Source organism: Panthera onca, chromosome D4, assembly GCF_046562875.1.
Source record: "Panthera onca isolate mPanOnc1 chromosome D4, mPanOnc1 haplotype 2, whole genome shotgun sequence".
Taxonomy (NCBI): Eukaryota; Metazoa; Chordata; class Mammalia; order Carnivora; family Felidae; genus Panthera; species Panthera onca.
This window is the reverse complement of record NC_138351.1, coordinates 57610874-57629256: the sequence shown is the minus strand read 5'-3', so window position 1 is coordinate 57629256 and position 18383 is coordinate 57610874. Positions and strand designations below refer to the sequence as shown.

At 37.7% G+C, this 18383-nt stretch overlaps 1 protein-coding gene across 8 annotated transcripts in view; it reads right to left on the bottom strand.

Moving 5' to 3' along the window:
* UNC13B (unc-13 homolog B) overlaps positions 1-18383 on the bottom strand; it is a 253576-nt gene that overhangs the window by 204039 nt on the left and 31154 nt on the right. The gene's annotated exons all lie outside the window — the stretch shown is intronic.

Here is an 18383-nt window from a genome sequence, read left to right as displayed (position 1 = left end):
ACTTACATATTAATTTTTTTTAATGCTTATTTATTTTTGAGAGAGAGACAGAGTGCAAGCAGGGGAGAGGTAGAGAGAGAGGGAGACACAGAATCTGAAGTAGGCTTCAGGCTCTGAGCTGTCAGCATAGAGCTGGAAGCAGGAATCGAACTCACAAGCTATTAGATCATGACCTGAGTTGAAGTCGGCTGCTTAACTGACTGAGCCACCCAGGCACTTCTTTACTTCTGTATTTTTAAAAAGGGATTATCTGTGCCCAGTCCCTGAATGCCTGGACATTAAAGAGTCAAGGTCATATCTAGTTGGCCCCATAAAACAAAAGGACCAATGGCCATTTCTCTGAGACAGCTAGAGACAACCAACTGGTAGCTGAAGGGCTCAGGTTCTTTGGGAACCCAAAGGGTGTCAGAAGAATTCTCCTCATCCTTCTTTAATGTCGGTATACAGCAACAAAACAAAACAAAACCCTCAATTTTCATATTTGGCAAAGGAATTATCCTTTTCTTCTCCACAAGATTGTGGGAGGCAGTATTAAAGCTTGCTTATATTTTACCCATACTTTGTTAAGTCTGTGTACTCTGTACAAAAGTCCACTAATTTAAAGGACTCAAACATTAGTCTTTATTCAGATTAACCCAACTATAGATTACATGTCAAGTATACTAGGCACTAGTGGAATACAATATTTAAAATTAATCTCTTGGGGTGCTCTCGTGGCTCAGTTGGTTAAGCATCTGACTTTGGCTCAGGTCATGATCTCAAAATTGGTGAGTTCAAGCCCCACATCAGGCTCTCTACTGTCATCACAGAGCTGACTTCAGATCCTCTGTATTCCTGTCTCTTTGCTCCTCTCCCACTCTCTCTCAAAATAAAACATCAAAAAAAAATTTTTTTTAAGTATAAAAACTAAAGATAAAATGAGTCTCTTAAAATCTGTGAGAAAATAAATGTAAAAATAGAAAGTTACAACACAAATGCTATAAAGAAATAAATACAACACATTCCTTGGAATGAAGTAGGATTATAGTGCTAATAGTGAGAACTATAAAAACAGTAACTACCACTAACATTAAAAAAAAAATTTTTTTTAACGTTTATTTTTGAGACAGAGCATGAGCAGGGGAGGGGCAGAGAGAGAGGGAGACACAGAATCTGAAACAGGCCCCAGGCTCTGAGCTGTCAGCACAGAGCCCAAGGTGGGGCTCGAACTCGGTGGGGCTCGAACTCACGGACCGTGAGATCGTGACCTGAGCCCAAGTCGGACGCTTAACCGACTGAGCCACCCAGGCGCCCCTACCACTAACATTTTTGAAAACACACTAACCGCACTTAATCTCTTAAATGTTCTCTTAATCCCTACAGAAACTTTCAGATAAGCAGAAGTATTAGATCCTCATTACAGATAAGGAAACTGAGTCTTAGGGGGGGTTTAAACAATTTGCCCAAGGTTACATAGTAATAGAGCTGGGACTCAAACTCAGGCAGTCAGACTTCAAGATTTAGTTACACTTTTTTGTTGTTGTTTATTTTTGAGAGACAGAAACAATGCGTGAGCACAAACAGAAGAGGAGCAGAGAGGGGGGCAGAGGATCCAAAGCGGGCTCCACAGACAGCAGAGAGCCCGAATCGGGGCCCAAACTCACGGAAGTGTGAGATCATAACCTGAGCCCAAGTAGAAAGCTCAACTGACCAAGCCACCCTGGTGCCCCAAGATTTAGCTACACTCTTAAAATGGTAGACAGCCATTCTCATGGTCTGGATAGTATGGAAAAGTATCCTTGTTAGATTCCTTCATTTTGAGTGGAAGAGACAAGGAATTTAGTAATTATTTCTTCCTTCAGACCTAGAGAAAGGTTCAGTAGGTGCATGTCATGTGTTCATACACAAGAGGGCCTTCCTGAGGAAGTGGATGTGAAGGTTAGAGAGGTATAAGAATCTCTACATGCATGTTTTAATTGGATCTCAGTTCTTAAAACACACTTGTTCCTCTCTTTTGAAGCCTTTTTGCCTAATGTTTTTCCAGGTATATTTTCAGGGGTGGGAGGGAGGAGATAGAGAATAGAAATACTTACAAAAGAATCCTTCAGTATTAGAATGTCAGCTCTCCTAATTCAGGAAATGGAATAGATTTTTTTTTTTTAACGTTTCTATTTTTGAGAGAGATAGAGAACATGAGCGGGGGAGGGGCAGGCAGAGGGAAACAGAGGATCAGAAGCAGGCTCAGCACTGATAGCAGCGAGCTGGATGTGGGGCTCAAACTCATGAACCATGAGATCATGACCAGAGCCAAAGTCGGATGCTCAATTGACTGAGCCACCAGGCGCCACTAGGTGTTTTGTTTTTTTTTTTTTAACTTACTTTAGAGAGAAAGTGTGTGTGTGTGTGTGTGTGTGCATGTGAGGGAGACTTGCAGAGGAGAAAGAGAGAGGCAGACAGACAGAGACAGAATCCTAAGCAGGCTCCACACTCAGTGCAGAGCTGGACACAGGGCTCAATCCTATTACCCTGGGATCATGACTGGAGCCAAAACCAAGAGTCGGACACTCCATCCACTGAGCCAGGCAAGCGCCCAGGAATAGATTTTAAAAGTGAGAGCTATACATATTTGGAAGCCATTGGAAGACCAGGGTAGACAAGTGACACACTCTGATTTACGTTTTCAGAAGATAGCTCTGATTACTATTTGGAAAATATACCTAAGAAAAGTACAAATGGGAACACCTGGTTGGCTCAGTAGGTAGAGCATGCACCTCTTGGTCTTCAGGTTCTGAGCCCAAGTCCTGCACTGGGTATAGAAATCACTAAAAAAAATAACAAATTTTTAAAAAAAGAAAAAAGAAAAGAAAAGCACAAATGGAAGAAAAAAAAGATACGACAGAAAGCTATTTCAGTAGTCCAGACAAGAAATAATAGTGACTTGCATTGATGCAGGAGAGGTAGAGATGGTGAAAATGATCTGGGAAAATAAATTCTGTGAATGATTATGAATTTGTTTCTGGAGCCAAGGCAGAGCAGATGAGCATTAATAGTCTCTCAGGGGCGCCTGGATGGCTCAGTCAGTTGAGTGTCCAACTCAATTGATTCTGGCTCAGTTCATGATCTCACAGGTTGAGGTATTGAGCCCCAGTCAAGCTCCATGCTGATGGTGCAGAGTCTGCTTGGGATTCTCTCTCCCCAGCTCTCTCTGCCCTTCCCCTGCTTTCTCACGGGCTCACGCATTCTCCCTCAAAATAAACATTAAAAAAAAAAAAAAGTAAAAAAAAAAGTTCAGGGGCACCTGGGTAGCTGAGTCAGTTAAGCCTCTGGCTCTTGGTTTCAGCTTAGGTCATGATCTCACAGTTCCTGGGTTCAAACCCCACATAGGGCTCCACATCTGCTTGGAATTTGTTCTCTCTCCCTAGCTCTCTTCCCCTCCTCTGCTTGTGTTCATGCTCTCTCTCAAAATAAACTTTAAAAAAGTTCAAATTTTTTGCTTTTCAACTATTAATTCCACTCCTAGAAATGTATTGTGGTTTTTTTGTTATGAAACTGGTACACATTTATTGAAAACATCAAAAAAGAGCAGTATTTTCCACAATTCTACCATGTTACTTAACTATTTTAACATTACTATGTATATATACTTTTAGTCTTTTTTCAATCAATATACATTTTTTTTTGCTTTACCTAGCTAGTTTGGACCTTACCGCACCCAGCTGGTTTTACAATCTGTTTTGCCCATTAAAAATGTTTTATGAAACATTTTTCCATGTTATTACTAGGTATTCATTTATAACATGATTTTTATTAGCTGCTATGGACTGAAAGTGTCCCCTCAAAATTCATATGTTAGAACACTAACTAACCCTCAATGTGATTATATTTGGAGGTGGGGCCTTTCAGGGTAATTAGGTTTAATTGAGGTCCTGAGGGTAGGGTCCTCATAATGGGATTAGGATCCTTATAAGAAGAGAGCAAAAAGCTAGCTCTCTTTCCCTCTCCACTATGTGAGGACACTGTATGAAAGCAGCCACCTGCAAGCCAAGATGATGGCTTTCACCAAGAACCAGAAACTTGATCTTGGACTTCCCAACCTCCAGAATTGTGAAATATAAATGTCTATTGTTTAAGCCACTAAGTCTATAGTATTTTGTTGTAGCAGCCCAAGCTAAAATAGTTTATATTTATTGAATAAACAGTATTTATATTGTTCACTCCTTCAGGACTTTTACCTCGCTTTCAATTATCAAGTATTATTATTACGGGGTGAACTGTGTTACCCCAAAACTCAAATGCTGAAGTCCTTACCTACCTCAAGTAATTCAGAACTTGACTTCTTTTTTAATTTATTTTTGAGAGAGAATGTGTAAGTGGGGGAGAGGCAGAGAGAGAGGGGGACAGAGGATCCAAAGTGGGCTCTGCACTGACAGCAGAGAGCCCAATACAGGGCTGGAACTCACGATCTGTAAGATCATGACCTGAGCCAAAGTCAGATGCTCAAACAACTGAGCCACCTAGGCACCCCCCAGAATGTGACCTTATTTGGAAATAGGGTCATTGCAGATATAATTAAGATGAAGTCTTCAGTGTAGACTCTACTCCATTATGACTGATATCCTTATAAAAAAGGGGAAATTTGGACACAGAGACATGCACACAAGGACACCATCATGTAAGATGCTTCTACAAGCCAAGGAATGCCATTGATTGCCAGTAAGCCAGCAGAAGCTAAGGGAGAGGCATGAAACAGATTCTATCCACAACCCTCAGAAGTACCCTACAGACAGACACTCTGATCTTGGACTTTGAGCCTCCAGAAGTGTAAGACAAATGTCTGTTGTTTAAGCCACCCTGTCTGTGACACTTTGTTACAGTGGCCCTAGCAAATAAATACAATTATAAATAACTTTGAATAACTGTTCTCACAGATAATCAGGGATACAAAAATTTTTACTTTCTTAGGATGAAGTCCTAGAAGTAAACTTGCAGTCAAATAAGAAGTGCGGTTTAATGGCTTTTAAGACATAATATCCCATATGACTTGTCTTTTCTCAACAGGCTCTCCTTTAACTTTTCCCTAGGATCCCCAGAGGTACTTAGGGCAGGAATTATTAGTCCCCTTTAACACAGGTTCAGGAAATTCATTAGTAATCAAGCCTAGCATTTTTTTTAAGATTTTATTTTTTAAGTAATCTCTACACCCAACATTGAGGCTCAAATCTACAACCCTGAGATTAAGAGTTTCATGATTCAATGACTAAACCAGCAAGGTGCCCCAAACCTAGCATTCTTTTTAACAGACTAGAGCTGAACTGTCTAATATGGTAGCCAGCAACCCCAAGTGGTTATTTAAATTTAACCAAAATTAAATAAAATTAAAGATTCAGTCTCTAGGTCATATTAGGCATATTTCAAAAGCTGGATAATTTCCTATGACTAGCAGCCACCATACTGAAGAGCACCGACATGGAACATTTTCATCACTGCAGGAAATTCTATCCAACAGCACTGGACTAGAACATACTGAGAATCTAGAATGCAGCCTTACTATAATGCTTGGTATAACAGATCTTTGAGTAAGTACTACAACTAGTTAACCAGGATAGTCAAGAAATTGCTTATGATAATTCAGCCAAGGATATATGTAACATAGTAAGGGCAGGAGCCAGGCTAAGACCTACTGAAGCCTAACTATAACAAAAGTCTATCTGAAATACCAGAGGGGCCTCTCAAGGGTAATCACAAATGCTGTGACTCATGCTTGAAGAGCAACAGGCAAATAATATACATAGTAAGGAGGTAAATTTACAAAGAAACACGTCTAGGTTGAAGCTCTGGTTCCTTATCATGGAAACACACCCAATAATTCTACTTGATGTATTTTAACCTATGTCTACACTGAACTGAATTTTCATCTTACTGGAAAGCCTAAAAGATCACCTAACTAGGTTAAGCCCTTGTTCTTAGAAAATTCATTGCTCTCTAGACCACAAAACAATGTGCTATTCTTAACAGATACCATTAACTGTTTTATCAGTGCCATGAATTGGGCACTAAACTTTTTAAAGAAACGTGTATTTCAATGTTTAAACATACAGGGGGAAAAAAAAAAGATTATGACCATCCAGGTACCTAACAGCCAGACTGACCAGAGCATTATTTTGCCATATTTGCTTCACATCATTTTTCTCCCCAAGATTTATTAGTTACAACTAAAATCCCTACTTAATCCCATTCCTTTCTTCCCTTTAAGTATCCATTATCTGACGTGAATATGTATTATCCCAGTCCAAATTTTTATTTTTATATTTATATCCATAAACAATGCATGATTTTAAGTGTTAACTATATGGTATCATACTGTCTGCAACTTACTTTTCTACCCATTTTGATTGGAGACTTATTACTAATAAGGCTTATTCATTTAACTTAGTTTAGCATTTCATTTGATTAACATACCACATTTATCCAAACTTCTACCATGGGACTTTTAGGTTGTTTCCAAGTTCCTGTCATTACAAATAATGCAGTAATGAACATTCTCCTGATGTCTCATTTGACACAACCACAAGAATCAATATCACTAGGCTGTAGAGTACACCTATTTTCAACTTTACTACTAGGTATTGCAAATTGCCCTACAAGTGGTCATATAAACTTAAACTCTCACCTACCATATATAAGTTCCCAAAGCAATACTTTCCCAAAACGTTTCTGTGTCAAATAATTTTCTGAATGTGTTATATTCAAAATAATTTAAAGTAACAAACCAGCTTCTAGTTTATAGTTCTTGGAACAAAGACCACATCTGTATAAACACAACAAAATACAACAAAGCCAAAATATCCAATAAGACTTTCCAAAGCCATCTTTCGTTCAGTGCCCATCTATGCTAGGCATTTAATCCTAATGACTTTATAGAAATATATTAAAAAAAAAAATTTTAACCCTAAGGTAAGACATATACCTTACAATGCAACAAAGTTCCCATCTGCTTAAACATATATGTATTATGTATTTATATTATAAAACAAAAGTCTTACAAAACAATACTTTTCCTTATTAATTACAACTCTATCTTTTTTTTCTAAATCTTTCTCCTCTTTCACCTGCTAAAGTGATTTCAGGACTAATGAATCAGGCCTGTAGGTTGAAAAAAACACTGCTTTGGGTGTACAATTTCCACGTTGCAGATTAAGTGAAACATAGAGATGTTAAGTAACTTTTCCAAGGTCTCAGACTTAAAACAGTGATATCTGAAATTCAAATCTGGATTCAAAAGCCTATACTTCTTGCAGTCCACAGCTTTCTCCCTGCAGTATTAATGCCAAAACCATATCAAAAGAAACCACTAATGCTTCAAGTTATGCCCACATAAACCAAGGCAAGGGGCTCCTGGGTGGCTCAGTCGGTTGGGTGGCCGACTTCAGCTCAGGTCATGATCTTGAGGTCCGTGAGTTCGAGCCCCGCGTCGGGCTCTGTGCTGACAGCTCAGAGCCTGGAGCCTGTTTCAGATTCTGTGTCTCCCTCTCTTTGACCCTCCCCCGTTCATGCTCTGTCTCTCTCTGTCTCAAAAATAAAGAAACATTAAAAAATTAAAAAAAAAAAAAAAAAAAAAAAAAAAAACCAAGGCAAAGAAAAATAAATAAATTCTATAAAACTATGGTGGTATTGAATAATCAAAAAATCAAAGCTGCAAACAAGTAATATACCTATGATTTCTTTCATATACATTTATGTAAAAGTCTGAAATATCACTGCTTAGCCTCTACTTTACTTCATAGCTGTCTACCATAACAAACAGAATACTGATGAAGAATACATAAATATCCTACCTGGTCCTTGAAAAAAATTTCTGCAAGAATCAACAAAATTTACTATCTCTAAGTGTCCTTTTTTTTTTATGTTTTCATTTAAACATTTACTTATTTATTTTGAGAGATGGGGAGAGAGAGAGAGAGAGAGAGAGAGAGAAACCCAAACAGGATCTGCACTGTCAGCACAGAGCCCAAGGTGGGGCTCAAACTCATGAACCGTGAGATCATGACCTGAGCCAAAATTAAGAGTTGGACACTTAACCAACTGAGCCACCCAGGCACCCCCATAAGCGTCTTTTTAAACCAAAAGACAAACAAGTACGTACGTCAAACTTCAACTAACAAAGCCAATGACTAATTCTAAAGTAAACACAGTCCAAGTTACAACTGAGCACATACAGGTACTCAAATATACCTCTTTACATGTTTTCTAAATAAACAAACCTCGGACAGAACAGAGTTTACATTAATACACAATCAGATTTCTATGGTTACTATTTATCAGAAATAATTCAAGCTTAGTTATACAATGAACAGCACTAGGTCAGTGTAGCCATTTATCCACCTAATTCCTTCATTAGGCAATTAACTGTCTCACAGGCTATAGTGGAGTATAAAGAAAAAACAGGACATTAGTTAATTCACTCAGCTTAACATAACTTCAATACCTGAAACCATTATAGTAATATACCTTATCTTGCAACTAACTCACTATTTCTATTTCTTGAAATCCATTAACTACCCTACAGAGAAGCCCACAGGGAATTGCTGATACATACACACATTAAATCAGATGTTTATTTTTCTGTGTGTGTGTGTGTGTGTGTGTTTGTGTGTGTGTGTGTCCCTGCCCCCTAAATCAGATGTTTATTGAACGTTACTTATTCTGTGAAAGATTCTGCGGTCCTGTTTAAGATACCTCAAACTAGCTACAAGCTAGAACTCAAGTCATCAAAGTGTGTGTGTGTGCACACAGAGTGAGGAAGAACATATGTGTCTGTGTGTGTGTCTGTTTGTGGTTTTTTGTTTTTAATATTTAGGTTGGGGTAATATCTTGAAATGTTGATGCTGTAAATAAATAATGTTCAAAGTCAAACTACAAAATAGAAGTGTTATTTGCAAGTACTCTGTACAATCATTAGCATACTGATTAATCATTAGCATAATAATCAAAATATCAGTTAATGATAAGAGCTCTTACAAATCAATACAAAGCACTAATATAAAAAAATAGGCGGGGCACCTGGGTGGCTCAGTCGGTTAAAGCGTCTTCAGCTCAGGTCAAGATCTCGCAGTCAGTGAGTTCGGGTCCCACATCGGGCTCTGTGCTGTCAGCACAGGCCCTGGAGCCTGTTTCAGATTCTGTGTCTCCCGCTCTCTCTGCTCCTCCCCCACTCATGCTCTCTCTCTCTCTCTCTGTCTCTCAAAGATGAATAAATGTTAAAAAAATATATATTTTTAAAAATAGGCAAAAGGCACCAATATGTGATTCACAATGAGGATAAATGAATTTCCACTTTAACATGAAAATTTATTTAACTTCATACATGTACAAAGTATATTTAGAAAATTCATGAAATTTACAAGAAAATGAAAATAAAATATCAATAATAGAGACAGAAAAATGGATGCTGGTGAGGGTTTGGTGAGATGAGCACTCTTATACACAACTCATGAAAATATAAATTGATAGGAAGTGGTACATAAAACAAACTCCTTTTCTTTCTGCAAATTTCACAAATTATATAAAGAGACTTAAAAAATAGTCATTTGCTGAGGTCTAAAAATCCCAACTTCTGGGACTTGGTCCTTGAGATATAATTAGAAATGGAACCAGAAATTTATTGACAAGTTGTTTTGTTTTAGTGATTTTTTTTTTAATAGCTTACCTCCCTTCTCTAGTGGCAACAAAGCATATATAGATCTAGATCTCAAGAAAGACAGCAAGTTTTCTAGACATTATAAAATAGCATTCACAGATCATAGCAAGAAACACCTGTTACTGCCCTGAAAGACTAGAGGTTGTAAGTGACTCTAGATTGCAATTCTGCTAGAAATGGCTGGATCATTCTAACCAAAGCAACAGATACAGACAATATAAAGACTAGTTTGCCACAATCCTCAAATATCAAATATTGGTGCCTTATTTCATTTCAGTGATTTATTGTGGTTTATTTCATTACAATGATCTCTTAACAGTGAGCAAATTAGAATTATTGATATAGCAATTAATACATGATCTGGTCTATTTTGTTTATTTTTCATATACATTCTCAAATAGCTCATAAATTGCTATCATAATTTCAATAAACCATTACATTGGTACACTGTAACTTAATAGAATTTTAACATACTAGGTTTCCAAAAATCCTTTTCAGTTTCCCAAAAGTAAAGGTATAAACCCACAGAAGACTTATCAAATTCTAATCTATATGATAATATTCCACTAGGAAAAAGAAATCAGGATAAATTGCACATAAAGTATGATACAAGTTTATGTAAAAAGAAAAAAGTTTATATATATGAGTGTATATACATATATATGTATATAATGTCCCAATATAATGATTATCTTTCTCATTTTACATAAAAAGTGTCTGTATTTCAGTGGAAGCCCAACCAATTAATTCCCAAGTATGTTTTATATCTTAGGTCAGGCTTATGAATAGTTTCCAGCTACTAAACTTTTCAGAACAATTATACCTACCACTCTGCACCAAGTCTTTTTTAAAACTGCATAGTAAATTTTATCTGTCAACTTGACCCTCACTCCAATCCAGTAAGACTGATACAGGTATTATCTTTCCCATTTGAACAGAAGATGATTCTGAATGAAGTTAAAAGACTTAGAGATAAAATTTTATTTACTACCTAGGTGAAACTCAAAACAGTTTTCCTGAATCCAAAATCTTAGATTTTCTATTATACCACATGTCCTCCCAAGCAAACAGAAACCACAGCTATAGTGACACTCTGATTCATAGCCATCAGTGCACCAAGTTATCTTTCCCTAAACATTACTTATAAAGATTTTTTTCACTTTCTAAAACACTATCCTATATTATTAATTTTTATAGTAAAGCTGAAAAATCTGAATTCAGCTTTACAGGATGTTAAAGGAATAACTTCTGTGAGTCCAGTGCCCTCATCTGTAAAATGAGAATAAAAGATAAACAAGGTTATTAGAATTAAATTATTAATGTTTACCTGCTTATTGGCAGACAGATTGGCAAAGAAGAAAGGCTCATTAGATGTTAGCTTCAGTATTTCATTGATTCTAAGATAGTAGGACATTTTCTCATTTAACAACTGAAATCAAAATGTGTCTTAAAATCAATTACGTGATTTTTTCCCAAAGACGACACACAGGTGACCAACAAACACATGAAAAGATGCTCAAGTTATCATTATAGAACTGCAAATCAAAAACAGTGAAATATCACCTCAAACCAGTCAGAATGGCTACTATGAAGAAGACAAGAAATAAGTGTTGGAGAGGATGTGGAGAAGAAGGAACCCTCATGCACCATTGGTGGGAAAGTAAATTGGTACAACCACTGTGGAGAACAATATGAAGGTTCCACAAAAAAAATTAAAAATAGCAATGCCACACGACCCAGTAATTCCACTACTGGGTACTTACCCAAGAAAACAAAAACACACATTTAAAAAGATATATGCATCCCTAGGTTTATTGCAGCATTATTTACAATAGCCAAGATAGGAAAGCAACACAAGTGTCCACAAATAGATCATGAAGAAAATGTGGATATATACAGAATGGAGTATTATTGAGCCATAAAAAAAAAAAGACGTATCTTGCTATTTGTGACAGTATGTATGGACCTAGACGGTATTCTGCTAAGTGAAATAGTCAGAGAAAGATAAAAACTGTATGATTTCATTTATATGTAGAATCTTAAAAAAAAAAAAAAATTTACAGGTGCATCTGGGTGGCTCAGTTGGTTGACTGTTGGACTCCTGATTTTGGCTCAGGTCATGATCCCAGGGTTATGAGATCAAGCCCTGTGTCAGGCTCCACACTGAGTGTGGAGCCTGCTTAAACTTCTCTCTTTCCCTCCTTCTCATCCTTCTTCCCCCCCTCTCTCTCTCTCTTTCTATCTCTCCCTCTGCCCCTCCTCTGCTCATCGTCATGCACATGTTCTCTCAAAAAAAAAAAAAAATTACAAACAACAACAAAAACAGAAACAGACTCAAGTAGAGAACAAACTAGTAGGGAGGGAAGGAGGCAAGATGGACAAAATAGGTAAAGATGATGAAGGACAGTGGGAGATACAGGCTTTCAGTTATGGAATGAGTAAGTCACGAGGATCAAAGACACAGTATAGGGAACATAGTAAATGGTAATGTAATAACACTATATGGTGACAGATGGTAACTACACTTGTGATGAACATAGAGTTGTCAAATCATTAGGTTATAATTAATATATATCATTGTGTGTCAACTACACTTCAACTTCAAAAAAAATTGAAAGCAAAAAGTCAAATATGTGTTGTAATTCAATGAATAGTATTTTTTTCTTAATGGTACATAAAATAATGACATTCCTTACAATCTCTGGCTTCCTGCAGTTGACAAAATGGGGTATATTATGATGAGTAAATGTTTACCCTGCCACCATTCCTCCACCCAAAGATCTACAAAGAGTAGATCAAATCTAGACCTCTAACCATGATCTCCCAAGTCATGTTTCCAATTGTAAAACATGGACAGACTGCAAGCACCTCAAATTTAACATGTCCAAAACAAAAATCCTCATCTCCCCTGAGGCTCTTATTCTATTTCATATCCCAATTAATGACACCACAATGAAAAACCTGACTCTACTTTTACCTCCTTCTTCCTCTTCCTCTCCCAGCTGAGGCCTTTTCTCTCAGTTGAAAGCAAACACTCCGTTTCTACACCTCATTTTGTTCTGCACCTCTATTTTAGAAATTATCAAACTGTATCTTGCAACATATTTAGTTGTACACATGGCTATCTCCCCATCTTGGCTATTTCTTACTCTTATATACTCAGGGTGACTAGTTCAATGCCTCACCCATACTTAAGTGTTCAATAAATGTTTATGGAATTGATCACATCCTCTTTGTAAGTTTCAGAATACTTAAGCCTCTAAGGAGAAAAAAAGTACTATCCAAGAGTAAAAGTTACTACAATTTAAAAGGGAATTTCACACATAGGATCTCATTTAGAGTTTACTTCTCAACTCTAAGAGATATATTGAACAGAGAGTAACACTTTGTTTTTAAATTATAACTTAATAGGGGCGCCTGGGTGGCTCAGTCAGTTGAGCGTCCGACTTCAGCTCAGGTCATGATCTCACAGCTCGTGAGTTCGAGCCCTGCGTCAGGCTCTGTGCTGACAGCTCAGAGCCTAGAGCCTGCTTCAGATTCTGTGTCCCCCTCTCTCTCTCCGTCCCACCCCTGCTTGTGCTCTGTCTCTCTCTTTCAAAAATGAATCATAAAAAAATTTTTAATTATAACTTAATAGTCAAAAGGCTTGCTGAAAGTTTTCAGTGACAGAAAAAATTCAAACTCAAATCTAATTACAAATCCTGTGCTTTCAGTTTACAAAGTTCTTCTGCCCCTGCCTCAGTCTCATTCCCACTCAATTTCCACCCTAATATACAAGGGCCCCATAGTTGGGCTATACCTATCTCTCTAGCCTCATTTTAACCCATGTTTTCTCTTTCTTTGTGTACACCAGCAATATTTGCCTTCTTTCAGCTCCTCATCCTCAACACAAGGCCTTTATACATACTATTTCCTCTGCCTAGAATATGCTTTTCCTTCCTTTGCCAGGTTAAGGCCTCCTTTTCCTCCAGATCTCAGTTCAATCTTCATTAGGTGAGGCTTCTCTGAACTGGACAGGTAACTTTCCCCATAACATGTTGTCTTAACTCACCTTTGTAGCACAGATCATGGTTGTATTTTTTTCTACTTGTAATTTTAATTGGTATGACTCTTCTTTGCTTAATGTCTAGCTCTCACTAATCTGCGTAACTTTCAAGAAGGCAGGGTTGTCCGTTTTTCAATCACAATCCTGCCCCCTAGTACCTACAATAGCTGCTTGAAAGAATGAACGAATGAAACCTTTAGCACCCTTCTCAAACTTGCTAAATCATCCCCACCATCTCATTTTCAGCTGCTAATCTTTCATCCTAGTTTATAGGGAAATCAGTCATCATCTCTCCTTTACCCCCATCTCATCTTTAAGTTTTATTTAAGCAATCTCTACACCCAATGTGAGGCTTGAACTCATGACCCAGAGATCAAGAATTCCATGCTCTACTGACTGAGCCAACCAGGCACCCCTACCCCATCTCATCTTGACTTTCCCCTTCAAGCTCCAAAACATCCAAATTTCATCTCTCTTGAGACCACATTCAACCCTTCTCTTTACTGCAATTCTTCTGGATGAGTAGCATACACTTACTAATTCCATTTTGCTTCCCAAATACTCCTCAACCACTGTAATGACACCTACTCTCCCTCTACTGTAATGAAACTGCTCTAGTCTTCAAGTCCAGTGAACTAGGTTGGTTGGTTTTACCTTCAACGAGTATCACACATCTCTGGCGTCCAATCATTCGTTCTTGAAATTCTCTCTACTCCAGGCTTTAGGCAGTGACAGCATTCTCTATCTTCCTGCAGTTCTGACCAGACCTATCAACATTTCTTCTGCCCATTAGCTCATTTTTCTCCTTTTTTATCCTCCAGACAAGCAAAGTTATTCAAGCTAGTGGCTTTACTTCCAAATACCTACAACTTTCAAATATTTACCTCTAATGTACACTTCTCTATTAACTATAGATCTACATTTTCTTCAGGTACTATTTAAGGGTCATCTGCAAGAAGACTGATACTTTCAACTCAACATATATTATAGGTAACTTACCATATCCATAAACTCAATTGAACCTAACAAATTTCCTTCCTCTCTGTTTTTTGTTCCTTAACTGAGAAATCTAGGATGACTTCCAGCTTCCTGACTTAGATGAATGAGGTCACAGAGCTGGATGAGAACCAATACCATTTTTATAGTATTTAAAAAAAAAAAAAAAAAAAAAAAAAGTGCTCTTTCTAGCCCTGGGATAGTGCCAATCATTTTCAAGACAATTATAGGTATTTTCATCATCTCTAGTACTAGCTCCTTAGTCCAAGGCACTATCCATCTCTCACCTCGACACTCCAAGTAGGCCCCTTCTTCCAGTGTTGCTAGCCATGGCTTCCCACACCAGTTCATTCACCACAAAGTTGCCATTTGTAAAAACATAAGTCAAAGCACTGCTCTTGCTTTGCTCTTGCTTAGAGCCGTTCAGTTAAGTGCAATGTTGTTTAGAATAATCAAACTCTTTGGTATGACCCTGTATGATCATTAGTCTCTGCCTACCTCTCTATATACCATACTTCCTTCCAATAATCCCTTTTCTCCTTCCCCTCAAAACATTTGCTTCCAATCCACTCTGCCTAAAAAACTTACCTCAGATCTCTGACTGATGAGTCCTTCTCATCATTCTGGTCTCAGCTCAAATGCCACCTCAGTGAGGCCTTCCTGGACAATCCTATTTCCTCCCATTCAGATCACTCTCAGTCCCTTACCTTACTTTCTTCACTGTACTTATTTTCTGTGGTTTATTATTCATTTATTTTATTTTGGTATCTTCTTTTAATAGAATGAAATTCCATTAAGAATAGGAACTCAAGGGGGCACCTGACTGGCTCAGTCCAAAAAGCACACAACTCTTGATCTTGGAGTTGTTCAAGTCCCACATTAGATGTAGAGATTATAAAAGAATAAACTTTAAAAAATAAAAATAAAAAAATAATGACAAACTTAAAAATAAATGGGAACTTAAGGAGCAGCTGGCTATCTCAGTCGGTAGAGCATACAACTCTTGATCTCAGGCTCATGAGTGAGGTGACTCACATTGGTCCAAAGGTAACCTGAATAAATAAAACTTCAAAAAACAAAGAATAGGAACTTAATACTTTTGATGTGGAAATTAAGATTCAATGAGATTAAGTAACATATGTAAGGGGGACATAACTCCTAGGTGGTAGAGATGTGTATTTACCAACTCCAGTCTAAAACCAAAGCTTTTTAACATCTACCCTGTATTACAGTAGCAAAAACATAGTTGAGACTAAACAGCTAGAAAGATAAACTGGAGAGTATGATCAGATAGGTGACAAAGTTAAAGATTCCAAAAGCAGAGCATGAACGGGGGTGGGGGCACCTAGGTGGCTAAGCAGTGGTTAAGCAGTTAAGCAACTGACTCTTGATTTCAGCTCAGGTCATCTCAAGGTTAGGGAGTTCCAGCCCCACAATGGGTTCTGCGCTATGACAATGCACAGCCTGCTTGGGATATTTTCTCTTTCTCTCCCTCTCTTCTTCCCTCCCTCCCTCCCTCCCTCCTTCCCTCCCTCCCTCTCCCCCCCCTCCCTCCCTCTCTCCCTCCCTCCCTCTCCCCCCCTCCCTCCCTCTCTCCCTCCCTCCCTCTCCCCCCCCCTCCCTCCCTCCCTCTCTCCCTCCCTCTCTGTCTCCCTCCCTCACTCTCTCTCTCTCCCTCCCTCTCTCTCTCTCTCCCTCTCTCCCTCTCTCTTCCTCTCCCCCTCTGCCCCTCCCATGAGCTTTATCTCAAAATAAACAAACTTTAAAAAAAAAAAAAAAAGAAAAAGAAAGGCAGAGCCCCAATCCAAGGAGTGACATGTTTTACAATGTGATCATGGGTGTGGATGGCTGAAATGAGGTGGAGATAGATGTATCATTTACCCCTTTCTCCTCAGCAAACATTTTATCCTTTTAGACATGAAGGTCCTATAAATCTGAGTCACAACTAGTAGATTGAAATCATGTTAAGTGAGCTAGCCATTTGATTAAATCATTTTTAGCCCCCTTTAATCACATATAAAAGCAATTATCTTCCCATTGCCCAACTGCCAGTCTTTCTTTAGCTTCTAGGCAAATCTTCCTCATGCACTGTCCTCTAGCCTCTTAACATCACATACAATAAAACACTATAAAAATTAATAAAGCAAACAGTTCCAAGAGAAAATTAATAGCCCAACACAATCCATAGTCCTATCTGTTCTCCATTTCCAAGTAAGTACTTACTGCAGAAGCAGCAATAGAAAACAAAACAGATTTTTCTTGGAAATCTTTATTTCCTAATGGCTTAGAACTGCTTTATCCCTATTTATAAGATTCTTTAGGAGAAGATAGTTGGTATACAAACACCCTAACACAAACTTGTTCCTGTCATATTGACATTTTTTTTTAACCACTGTGGAGGTCACTAACATAAAAAGAAGCCCTCATAACTGTTTTCCTTTGATGCCATGGGTCTCTCTCACACATTCAGTGGATAGATGCTTTTGGAGCTAGCACTTGAGAATGAACATTTTATTTTTATTGAAGAAAATAAATAGAAAAATGAAATAGTTTCCTTGGTAAGTTGAACTCAAAACTCTACCAAATGTCTACATTTTTATTCCATTTCTCAGTAATCACAGAAAGAATCTTGACAAAGCAGGAAATGCAAAGCTGGTTACCTAACTTACCTCATCCAGAGCAGTTACACCTAAGTATTCTACACAGAAGGAAATAGGGCTTATTTTTAAAGGACTAGAAAAATGGATTTCACTGCTTTTCTGCAATAGTTCAAATCTCATCAAGAAATTTTAATCTACATTCAATCTAAATTACTCCTGTTTTGATTTAAGTGTCTTTAATTTCTCCCTCCCTCCCCCACTTAATCTACACACTGTCACCAGATTAACAAATACACTAAAACAGTGCTTTCATCATGTCAGACAGATTCAAATTTAACAAACCCATAGCATGATACTATCTCAGCCACTGGGAAAAACATTCTATTTAGTCCTTACAACACTATTATGCAGAATATCTGAATGGTTTTTAAATATCTCCCACAAGGTGCTTATTAGTCACAGGGGGCAGAGAGGAAGTGGGGGGGAGGGAGGAGTCAAACAATATTTGACCAGGTAATCAAAATTTGTATCACCAACAAATGACAATGTGTACATTCTGATGTTGATACCCTGAGAAGGACACAACATGAACTATGTAGTTCTCCAGTTGAGGATGCTTAACATCAGACAAACCAAAAAACTGACAAACATTCTACTACAAAAGGACAGGGGCTTGTATTCTTTAAAAAACAAAAAACGAAAACAAAAAAGCCAACGTTCAAAAAAACAAAAAAACTTTTTAAGACTGTGGAAATGTTCCATATTGAAAGAGGCTAAAGACACATAACCACTAAATGTAAATGCCAACTCAGACTGGACTCTATAACTGGAAAAGAAAAATGTTATAATGGACGTTTGACAATTGGGACAACTTGTTCACCTCTACATTCTCAGTGTGTCCAATGGTGCCTGACATATACAAAGCTGATAAATACTTCGGAATGAATAACTTCTCTCTTTAGAAAAATGGTATTCTTTTTTAAAAGTATGTAATGCCGTTAAGTTCAGGGACCAAGCTATTATCTTTGATCAACATCAAAAACACTAATTCAGTATTTCTTTCAAT